Source organism: Delphinus delphis, chromosome 1 (genome assembly GCF_949987515.2).
Source record: "Delphinus delphis chromosome 1, mDelDel1.2, whole genome shotgun sequence".
Classification (NCBI taxonomy): Eukaryota; Metazoa; Chordata; class Mammalia; order Artiodactyla; family Delphinidae; genus Delphinus; species Delphinus delphis.
In genome coordinates, this window is record NC_082683.1 from 17,423,313 (window position 1) to 17,432,512 (window position 9,200).

The following is a 9,200-nucleotide window of genomic DNA, read 5'->3' on the forward strand; positions in this document are numbered from 1 at the left end:
CGGCTGGGGAACATTTTGCAGTATTAAATAATTCATATTATCCTTAAATTGGTATATATGAAGGTCCAGATGTAACAAACAGCGCATGGCACCAATCGCTCACATGAGTGTTGGATCTAGATATTGCTTTGAGAGATAGTAAAACTCAAGATATACATGATAGGATTTATATGAGGAACTCAAAGAGTTTGTAATATTTTCCACAATAATCATAATTTATCAGATGCAATCCCATTACAACATTTAAGCTTGCTATGTGATACTCATGGCTCATTTCCTAATCTAAACATTGCTTTTCGAATATTATTGACAATTTCTTCTTACGTCTCAACAGAGCAAGTGTTTCCCAACTGAAATTAATTTAAAACTATCTGAGAGGGTCTTCCCTGGTGGCGCAGTGGTAAGGAATCTCCCTGCCAATGCAGGGGACGCGGGTTTGAGCCCTGGTCCAGGAAAATCCCACAGGTCGCAAAACAACTAAGCCCACGCGCCACAACTACTGAGCCCACGCTCTAGAACCCATGAGCCACAACTACTGAAGCCTGTGCACCTAGAGCCTGTGCTCCGCAACAAGAGAAGCCACCGCAGTGAGAAGCCCATGCACCGCGACGAAGAGTAGCCCCCACTCGTCACAACTAGAGAAAGCCCGCGCAGCAATGAAGACCCAACGCAGCCATAAATAAATAAATAAATAAAACTATCTGAGAAATACAGTGACTTGAGAAAGGTGGTCTAATTTCACATTATTAGCAACAGAACAGAAATTATGTGAAAATCTTGATTATAACAACACAATTATTGATTTTGCTGAAGTAAAAGCAGGAAAAACAAAATTGACAGACTAAATGTGTAATAACTTATGAATCCTGTCTGTTTTTATTTTATCACTCACTCAAACATCATCAACCCATCAAGAGACAACCCAGGCATGTGTAGTCGTCTTTGCTACTTGGCTGACTTTCACTCATAGAAACCACAGCTTTGCACATATTTTGTATTTTGTTGTAATGAACGTATAGTTGTCATAACTCATTTATTATTAATTAGTTTGATTTGCAGCTTTAAAATATTCAGATTTATGGTATGTAAATCTCCATTTGTATCTTGCCCTGAACCCCACAAATGTTTGGATGAGTTTGGTCGAGGGACCTGCCCAGGGCCACACATGATCCAAATGACTTGCCTCCCATTCAAACATGCATTTAATGAGCACCTACTGGTTGCTAGGCATGGGAATTAGGCCAAAGAGTGTAGTTTACAGCCCCTGTTCTTGTAAGTGCACCGGCTCCTTGTGGAGCTCAGAAAGACCCGTATTCAGTCACTGGAGCATCTCTAAGAGATGTCTCGCATGTGGTTCCACACAGACCAGCTTTTAATTCAAATGGACAAGGGCTGAGGTCTTGAGTCCACCACATCATTACTGAGTGGCCTTAGGCAAGTGTCAGCTCCTCTCTGAGCCTTGGTTTTCTCATCTGTAAAATGGGGATAATAACAATGCCTGCATCCTAATGTTATGAGAGTTAAACTAGATTATGTGTGTGTTTTAGTTATCTATTACTGTGCAACAAATTATTCCCCAAACTTCATGGCTTAAAAAACAGTTATAACCTCACTGTGCCTGTGGGTCAGGAATTCATGAGTGGCTTTGTGGGGTGGTTCTGGTTCTGGGCCTCTCACCAGATCGCAGTCAGAATGTCGGCAGGGGCTGCCCTCATCTGAAGATTTGACTGGGACTGGAGAATCCACTTCCGAGCTGACTCCCTCACATGGCTCTCCTTGCTGGCTGCTTGCAGGAGGCCTTCATTCTTTACCACCTGGCCCTCCCAACATGTACCTGAGTGTCTTCAAGACATGGCAGCTAACTTCCCCCAAAGTGAGTGAGCCAAGCTAGAGGAGAAAGCCACAGTGCCTTTTTATGACCAAGTCTCCAAAGACACATATCATCATTTCTGCTGTATTCTATTAATTAGAAGCATGTCACTAACTCCAGACCACCTTCAAGGGGAGGGAATTAGCCTCCATCTCCTGAAGCGGGGAGGAGCTCAGAATTTGGGGACATATTTTCAAACAGCATGAAAATGCTTAGCAGAGGATCTGGTAAGTAAGCGTTCATCGTGAGTGCCATGATTATTTCCCACGTTTGTATTTCGTTTTACAGTTAACAGGGTTTTTTGCATCCTTTGCTACATTTAATGTTCATAAGAACCCTGTGGTGTCATTATTTCCATTTTACAGATGAGGACACAGGCTCAGAGAGAAGTGAGTTACCTAGAGTCAAACAGACAGGGGTGGCAGAGCAGGGCGGGAAGCCAGCCCACTGGTAGGAGAGCAGCAAGCCCAGCTACTTCTTGTATTGCTTCCACACAAGACGGGAGCTCAAGTTCTGCATTCTGAAGTACTGGGAAGTCTTAGAAGCCATAGAAATCTAGCAGGCCACCGGCAAGGGCAGCGACTCTTCCTGGAGGAGGGGGTGGGATGGGTTGGAAAGGGTCTGGTGAGCGTGCAAGAGGGATGGGACGAGACAGGATGTGGCTGGCATTCGAGCATGAAGTGCTGAGGGATGAGAGCGGGGAAGGGGTGATGGAGAGAGACCTGGGGCAGGTGTTGGCAGTACCTGAGGACAGACTGATGCAAGTGACCACCTCTGGGGTTTTCTGGCAAGGGAATGGGAGGCAGGAAGGGCTTTGGGGTGGGATGGTGCAGGCCAGTGTTAGCCTTGGAGGGGCTCCTAGGTGACAGTTCCCCCAGCAGAGCAGACAACAAATCTCGAGGACAAGCCTGGGCCTTGGAGTAAGGTTCTCCTGAGGTCAAACCTTGACTCGGTTCTAACACCTCCAAGCTGTGTGCCGTTGTGTAATCTCTATACCTCTCTGAGTCTCTGTTTCCACAACTACATTGGAGACTAATAACCACTGAACTTCTCTTTGTACACCCCCATACCCGGTATAAACACAGCTATCAGGATGCCTGTAACACACTATGGTGCTTAACTGTCTTCACGAGGCAGAAAAGCCTAACTCTCTGGAGCTGTGCTGGTCCAATGCAGTAGTCACTAGCCAGGTGTGGCTACTTAAATTCAAATATAAATTAATTTAAATAAAATCCAATTAAAAATTCACTTTCTCAGTCACAATAGCCAAATTACAAGTTCTCAATAGCCCCGTAGGACTTAGTGGCTACCGTACAGGACCAGGCAGAATAGAACACTTGCATCGTGGCAGAAAATTCTATTGGACAGCACCGGTTTAGAGCAGCGGGTCCAGGAGAAACATCATGCAAGCCACATGTGTCACTTAAAATTTTCTGGCAGCCATGTTAAAGAAAGTAAAAATAAATAGATGACAGTAATTCTAATAACATATTTCATTCAACCCAATATATCCTGAATATTATTTTGACATGTCACCAATTTAAAAATATTAATGAGATGTCGTCCATTCTTCTTTTTTTCTTTCAGGCCTTTGAAGTCCAGTGTGTGTTTCACATTAATGGCACATCTCGAGTCCCACTGGGCAAATTTCAAGTACTCAGTAGCCACCTATGGCCAGCGGCTAGTGTATTGGACAGAGTAGTAGGAGAGCACAGGCTCAGGGACCTGCAGAGCTGGGGTGAATGCTTCCTCCTTCACCTGCTGTAGGGCTGTGTGAACTTGGGCAAGTTACTTAGCCTCTCTGAGCCTCAATGCCCTTATCTGTAAAATGTCTATGATTCTCTATATGTGATATTATTATGGAGGTGACACGATCATATTCTATATGCGATTATTGTATTATTATATCATTATCTTCTACCTTATGATTATAACAGCCAGTGACCCTTGTGAAGATTGACGAACAGACTGAATATAAGCCTGTAGCACAGCGCACGCTACAGGGTAAGCTCCTAATAAATGCCACTTGTGGTGGGGGCTGATGTCACTATTACGGGTCTGACCTCTCCAACAGACCGTGAGTTCCTGGAGGGCAGAGACCAGGGTCTGTTCATTTCTCTGCCCCCTCCCTCCATACCCTCCCCCATTCCTCTGCCCCTGACCCAGAGCTCCCCTCTGTCTGGGCCTCGCTCTGTGGTCAGACAGGTAGGAAAGCTTTTCAGCTTTCGGGCTGGCCCCCACCCACGGGGCCTAGCTCAGAGCTCATGACTCAGGTTCAGCAAACATTTTCAGCCTGTGAGGCAGTTGGTGGTTCAGAAATCAATTCTCCTGTGGTGAGGGGGCAGTGGGGGGGCAAGAACGCTCTGGGCTGGGAGACAGGAGACCTGCTGATAACTCCATCTGCTACCTTGGGTGGGTGCCTTTCCCTCTCTGGCCGCAGTTTCCCAACTGTAAAATGGGCAGGTCAAACCTGATGAATGTCAGGGCCCTCCCGTGGCAGCTGTACAGCTGGTAATGAGGGCCCCTGACCGGTCAGTCTCTGCTCAGAGGCAGAAGCACAACAAACGCGCCCCTCCTGACACACACACTCCTGGGGACCCCAGATCAGAGTGCCCAGTCCCTGCACTCCGAGGGGAAGCCAGGCCTGGACCCCAGGTCTCCTGACCCTGAGGCACCTGCCATCCTTCTCCCCCCACTGAGGAAGGTAAGAGATGGCACAGCCCATAATCAGGAGCCAGCCTGTCATCCTGGCTTGGCCACTCACAAACTGTGTGACCTTTAGTAAGTTTCTTAACTTACCTCAGTTTCCTCATCCATAAAATGGGTGTATGACTACTTACCTCATAGGGTTGTTGTGAGCCTTAAATGAGCTGATGCGTATAAAGAGCTCAGAACAGTCCCCACTTCTTGTAGGTGCTCTTCAAGTGCTCACTGTTACATTATTTTTCACTGTTATATTAAATATATATGTATGTGTATAACATATAGCTTGATGTTATACTATTATATTATTTATATTACTGATGTTATTATATTACATGAACTATTGTTACAGTCATCCCACATGAAGCAGGTGGAGGAGGAGGCGGAGTTGGCACTATTGAGCCATCCCAGGCAGTTAATGGACTTTATCTCATGCAATCCTTACATCAACTCTGTGTAACTCTATGAGGGTGCTATCATTGCCCCCATTTCACAGATGAGGAGACCGAGGCTTAGGGGTGAAATGACTCACCCAGCGTCACACAGCCAGTAAGTAGCAGAGCAGGGATTTGAACCCAGTTCTGACTCCAAAGTCCTCACCCTTTCTGTCTTCTTGGAGAGGAAGAACTAAGCTCTGGGTTCTATGGCTGAATTCCTGTAGGGTGACCAGTCCAAGCTCCTCTCGGCTAGGAAAACCTATTCCCAGACTCCCTCTAGAAGTTCTGGCCCCAGCCTGGGCCCTGTTAAGTCAGGGTCCCTCCAAATGCCTCCCCCATGGCCCTAGTCCCAGCCCTGGCCTCTGTGGGTGTTTTCTGGACAGGCCTTTACACAGCCAGAACAACCAGGAGCTCAGAAATCTCCCTTTCCATGGCTTCATTTGCATAATCCCCACAATCCAATGCAGACCCAGTTTCCCTTTGTGATATTAATTAAGTGGAGGAAAATGTCCTGGGCAAGGAGAACTGGCTCCTGATTTTCAACCATTGTCCCCTCATGCCAACCCTCCTGCTTGCCCTTCTCAAATATATCATGAGTAAGGTGCAGAATTGGAACTTTGGAACAAGAGGTGTAAACCTGCTCCTACGTGTACCCCCATGCCTGCCTTCCCATGGGGCTGCCTGAGCCCCTTGAACCACTGGAGGACGGAAGGCCTGGCCCCTGCTCAGGGATCAGCCATCGGTGGATGTTAAGTGTTCAACTGTGTGATAAAACATGCTATTTGTATTTAAACATTAATCCCAGAGGAAAATAATAGACTATTAGTTAATGTGTAGAATTGACAAACTGGCTACTTTCCAATGCCAACTCAGGCAGTTACAGTGCTGAGCTCTGCACAGCATTCGAGATGGTGCTAGAAAGATGAAAACCACCTTCCTGGTCTCCTTGGACTCGCCTTGAGCTTCTCGTCCCAGCTCCATGGTTGGAAGTCTGAGGCCAATTGCCAAGTCGGCTCCATAGCCCAGAGAACACCTCACCACTGTCACCCACTAACTTGCTGTGTGACCTTGAGTTAGTCACTTTCCTTCTCTGGGACTCAGTTTCTTCATTTATAAAATGAGAGGGGTGCAGAAGCTGATGTCAGGCTCTGCCGAGTTTAAAAATTCTAGGGTTCTGTCATCACCAATATCAAACACTTGTCCTGAGGCACAGCACTTTGAGGCCCTCTTCCCAGGAACAGAGTGTGTCCAAGAGAAGTCTGGGAAGGCTGGGAAGTTCAGGCCCACTGCTTCAATCCCCTTCTCCTTCCCTCTTCTCAGAACCTCTCCTGGACCCCAGATGTCTTTTCTCACCCCAGCCCAGAGATAGAAAATCACCAGGAGATCTGAGTTCTCATCCTGACATTGCCCCAACCCACCTGAGACCCTGGGCAGCGCTGTTCCCTCTCCCATGATACCCAATGGCAGAGGAGTTTGGACTGACCAGGGACCCATGGGGTGACATAAATGCTGTGCCCACCCTGGGCTGAGCTGCTGTCTGGACCCATCCCAGTTTCTCCCGAGAAGCACAGTCAGGCAGTCAAGGTGCACACAGAGAGGAATACGCTGCAGAGAGAAGAAAGGGGACCAATGCCTCAAGCAAGCATGCTGAGGGACTCTTTCAAGGGGTGAATGAGACAACATTGATAGAATGCTCAGCACAGCCCCTTGCAGCTATTGTTATTACTACCATTATCTCAATGGTTAGAGATGCCTTAGATTCTGAATAATCACAGGTCACATTCAGGCCTCCTGAGTCTTTTGCCGCGTTCCATTAACACGTGATCATAGACTAGAGATTCCTATTTTTTGATTGCCAGATGTGTCCTTCCAAAAACTCCTGAGTCAATTTCTTGTAATCCAGAGAATCTTCCCAGCTCATATGTCACCACCTCCTGGAAGCCTGCCTGCTTGTCATCATCCTCCCTCCTCTTCATCCATCTATCCATCCATCCATCCATCCATCCATCCACTCATCCATCTGGTAAAAGCTTCTAGAACACTTCCTTGTGCCTGGTCCTATTTAAATATGCACCAGCTGTAATCTTTGTCCTAATGGGACTTCAATATTATACTGGAGAGCTCAGCTACACCTGGTTCTATGACTTCTTCTTTTCACGTACAAGTGTCCTTAAAGAATGATTTACCCTTCTGTGGGTTTCCCCAACCCCAGTGCCCATCCCACTCTGAGCCTTTTCTGGAAGGGGGCAGCTCTCCTGGCCTTCAATGCCTTCTCCTGGCCACACCCAGCTTGCCTGTCCAGCAGCCGCACCCTACTGCACCCCTGTTGCCAGGCACCTATCAAAACAGCTCTTTCAAACTCCAAGAGAGAGGCAAATTGGGAAAAAGCCGACCAGGCGAGCAGCCATAAAAGCCCTGTGTACTCCCATTGTGGTGCAAAGATCAAAGCATCCTGTATCAGGCTTGGTGGTCAACTGTAACAACCTTTTACCTGGATACGACACTCCACAGTTTCCAGAAGCAATTCCTATCTCCCGATTCCTTTCAGCTCCCAACAGGGCCCCTTGCCACAAGGAAACGGAGGCTCAGGAAGTGACACAGCTACCCAAAGCCATGAAGAAAGTAAATGGGGCATCGGGACTTGAACTCAGGCCTCCTAACGTTTAATCTGGTGGCACACCATAGCAACAGCCTCAAAAGGGTCTTTATCTGGGGGTCAGGACACCTGGCACCACGCCCAACATTCACTAGTCTGTTGAGTGACCTTAGCTAAGTCACATCCTCTCTTGGCTGCTGTTTCCTCCACCATAATATGGGGAGGGCTTCCCGGCTCACTAGACTGTTGTAAGGATCAAAGCGATGATGGGTGGGAACAGGCTGTGGAGACAGGCTGCCCATTGCAAGCCAGAACAACACCCCTTCTAGGACCCTCGGCTATGAGCTGGATAATCCGGGCCCTCCCAGCTCCCAGGAGGAAGTGACTGTGGTTCTGAGTGGTAATTCCCATGGCTCACGGATACTGAATAGCATTTCACCACCTGTTTCCAATGCCAAGAAGGTTGTTTGTGTTGGTGGGAGAGAAGTTTCGATTCACTATAGCGAGCACTTACACAGGACACATGTGCCAGGCCCTCTGGGATTCTGAGGTGAACAGGATGCAGCCTGCCCCAAAGGGGCTTCCCGTCTAGAGGGGCCATAAGTTAGCAGGGAATGGAGCTAACGTCTCACAGATATCTGCAGGTGGCAGGGGTCTTGTTTGTGTCCTCTCCTTCTACACTCATAACAAACCTGTAAGGATTAGGACCATTTACATAGAAAGAAACTGAGGCTCCAAGAGGTTAAGTATCCTCCCTGCTCAAGATCACACAGGATTTGAACAAGTACCTCCCTTAACCCCAAAGCCCAGATTCTCTCCATCCCATGAGGCGATTTACAAGAATACAAGATGAAGGAAATCGACGTGTGCCGTCAGCCTGCTGTGGAGATTTGGAGTCGGGGAGTAGATCTATGGCAGGCTTCCTGGAGGAGGTGGTATGTGATGAGGTCTTTGGAGGACGGGGAAAATGTGGTCCAAAGTGAAGCTGAGTACGACAGGAGCGTGGAGGTGGGAAAATGGAGGATGCCCCTGGAGTCTTGAGGACAACGGTTTGGCTGGAGCAAAGGGGACCTGAAGGTGAAAATTGGGAGACAAGACTGGGAAGTTGAGCTGGGTCCTGTTCCCGAGGACCTTGAATGCCAGGCTAGGGCATTTGTATTTATTGCAGGGAGCAGCGTGAAGCTACTGAAGACTTTTGAGCAGGAAAGTAGCTCAATTGGAGATTTCGAGTTTCAGGAAAACCTTCCAGGGGTTGGAAGGTTAGTAGCAGAGATCTAGAGAAAAGGGATGAGACTAAATAAGATCCACCCTCTATACTTTGCACTTAGTTTCCCTCTGACATCAAATAATTAAAACATCGAGCACTTACTGTGGTGGATAGACTATTATTATCCCATGTTACAGATAAGGAAACTGAGGCACAGAAAAATAAAGTAGCTACCCAAGGTCACAAGGCTCCTAAAAAGTAGAGCTGGATTTGAACCTGGGCAGTCTTTCTCCAAAGCTACAACCCTTCAGAATGAGAGCAGGAAGGAAGCCCTACTCCAGAATAAAAACTCAGATGCCCTCCACTGCGGAAGGCTGTTCACAAAGT